Raw genomic sequence first — 2,832 nt, forward strand, 5'->3', positions numbered from 1 at the left:
ACTGTCCCACTCTCAGATACCAGCCCCTCCCTCACTCACTCATACTGTCCCACTCTCAGATACCAGCCCCTCACTCACTCACTCACACTATCCCTCTCTCAGATACCAGCCTCTCCCTCACTCACTCACACTGTCCCTCTCTCAGATACCAGCCCCTCCCTCCCTCACTCACACTGTCCCTCTCTCAGATACCAGCCCCTCCCTCCCTCACTCACACTGTCCCTCTCTCAGATACCAGCCCGTCCCTCCCTCACTCACACTGTCCCTCTCTCAGATACCAGCCCCTCCGTCTCTCACTCACACTGTCCCTCTCTCAGATACCAGCCCTTCCGTCTCTCACTCACACTGTCTCACTCTCATTGCCAGCTCTCATTGGCTGGTAAATAGTCAATCATGATAGTGTGGGGCTGGAGTTACATGTTAGCCCAGACTGAGTTTCTCAAGGGTCTTTCGTGAATTATTCGTGAACTGGCAATGGTGGTTTCGCTTCTCTGCCTGCCCACTGAACCCACAATGCAAATAAATTTAACAGTGGGGGTCATCACATTGTCATCCCAAGTCCACAAGAAAACTACTCTTCAGTGGAGCCGCTTGTGGATATCCTGAGATTGTTTTAAAAAGTGCACGGCAAATGCAATTTTTAAAAATAAAAGTATGCTTTATTCATAATCTTTGTAAATATACATTCCAAACATATTTAATTCAAAACAATGAACAGTTGAAGAAGCTGCCATTTGCCTCCATGAAGCAAGTCCCACCATTAGGAGCCTTAGCACAATTTAGTACTCTTAATGCTTACCAAATGTCAAAGTTAAAAATCACACAACACCAGATTATAGTCCAACAGGTTTAATTGGAAGCACTAACTTTCGGTTATGGCACCACCTGATGAAGGAGCAGCGCTCCGAAAGCTAGTGCTTCCAATTAAACCTGTTGGACTATAACCTGGTGTTGTGTGATTTTCAACTTTGTACACCCCAGTCCAACACCGGCATCTCCGAATTATTACAATATGTCAGGTATACAGCCCATGGGCAAACCAGTTCAAATTGACAACTACAGAAAGTGCAATAAAATTCAACTTTTCTCCATACATGTATTCCACTCTGGGGTGTTACATTACAATTTCAACACTCTCAATGTTCAGAATTTATATTCCCTGTCAGGGAGGAATTCTAAATGTTACGAGCCCTTAATGCACAATGGCTGGCAAGTCTTAAACTGTGGTCTTTCCCCGCTGTGGCTGCCCCAAGCTTCAGTGCACCCCTCAGCACATAGTCCTGGACGCTGGAATGTACCAGTCTGCAAAACTCGGTCAAGGACAACTCTGCACTGGAAGATCAGGAAGGGTTTCAGGCAGACCAAAGACAGTCTTTCACTGAGTTGGCAGTCCCCCAGGCAGCGACTGCCAATAAGATAAAGATAAACCATTTCCACTAGTTGCAGATTCTGGAACAACAGGACAGAAAATTAGGGCCAGACTGTTCAGGATAGATATTAAGAAGCCCTTCTACACTCAAAGGGTGGTCGAGACTCTGAACTCTCTTCCATCAACAGCAGTGAATGCTCGATCAGATGTTGATTTTAAATCCGAGAGGGATTTATGTTTGTTAAGCATTAAGGGATATGGGCCAAAGGCAGGTGTATGGAGTTAGGCCCAGAGATCAGCCATGATCTCATTGAATGGCAGAGCAGGCTTGAGGGGCTGAATGGCCTACTCCTGTTCCTGTGTTCTCTGTGTCCCCGGAGGACTCAGAGATCAGCGGAACAGAGCAGCTCTGAGCCCTTCTTTGGAAAGGCATGTTCCACATGGAGGTGGATAATAGTCTCTTCCCGACCACAGGCACCTCAAGTACACTGGGCAGAGAGAGTGAGATCTGGGTGTGTAGGAAGGACTTGATGGGAAGTGCCCTTCTCACCAGTGGGCGCTCTAGCTCTTGAAGCTAGATTGAAAGAAGCATTCTAACTCTTGATGATTCATAGAGATCTATCCAACAGGATCTACCTCTACTTTCTCCACAGGGCCTCGGGGACGTCACAAAACAAACCCTTTCCATCAGATGAGATAGCACAGTCCAACTGCTTGAAGTATTCCTCAACAATGGGGCCACAGCCTTCTTTCACAACAGCAGGATCAGGAGAAACCTCAGTCTGTAGTGACATTTGTGCACCCAGGATCTACACACGACTTGTTGCAGCCTCACACAGAGGGTTAGCCAATAGGATAAGGCGCCTTTGGGTATTTTTCTTCCCTTTGCTCTAGAGGTTTCTTTTAACATCTTGTCCTTGTGCACACAGTTTATTTTCAAACTCTGGATAAAATGGAAGTGTGATTTGGACAAGTTGAGTGAGTGCACAAGTTGCGTGGCAGATGAACTACAATGTGGACAACTGTAAGGTTCAGTAGCAAAAGCAGGAGAGCAGATTATTATCCGAATGTCAACAGACTGGGAAAGGAGGAGGTGCAATGAAACCTGGGTGCCCTCGTACACCAGTGGTTAAAAGCAAGTCTGCAGGTGTAGCAGGCAGTGAAGAAGGCAAATGCTATGTTGTCCTTCATAGCGAGAGGATTCGAGTACAGGAGCAGGGAGGTCTTGCTGCAGTTGTACAGGGCCTGGGTGAGACCACACCCTGGAGTATTGTGTACAGTTTTGCTCTCCTTATCTGAGGACAGGGGTCCCAGCAATGGAGGGAGTGCAGCAAAGGTTTGCCAGACTGATTCCTGGGATGGTGCGACTGACATAAGAAAGACCGGAGTTCAGAAAAATGAAGGAGGGCTCATAGAAACCAATAAAATTCTAACAAAACTAGATAGAGTGAACACAGGAAGAA

At 46.7% G+C, this 2,832-nt stretch overlaps 1 protein-coding gene across 1 annotated transcript in view; it reads right to left on the bottom strand.

The window, feature by feature from the left end:
* LOC122548282 (C-X-C chemokine receptor type 3-like) overlaps positions 1–1,130 on the bottom strand; it is a 29,061-nt gene extending 27,931 nt beyond the window's left edge. Inside the window, exon 1 of the mRNA XM_043686810.1 lies at positions 1,124–1,130. The gene's annotated coding sequence lies outside the window, so the exon portion shown is untranslated. The remainder of the gene's footprint in view (positions 1–1,123) is intronic.
* Between the last annotated feature and the right edge of the window lie 1,702 nt (positions 1,131–2,832).

The sequence above is a fragment of the Chiloscyllium plagiosum genome, unplaced genomic scaffold, assembly GCF_004010195.1.
Source record: "Chiloscyllium plagiosum isolate BGI_BamShark_2017 unplaced genomic scaffold, ASM401019v2 scaf_11846, whole genome shotgun sequence".
NCBI classification, from domain to species: domain Eukaryota; kingdom Metazoa; phylum Chordata; class Chondrichthyes; order Orectolobiformes; family Hemiscylliidae; genus Chiloscyllium; species Chiloscyllium plagiosum.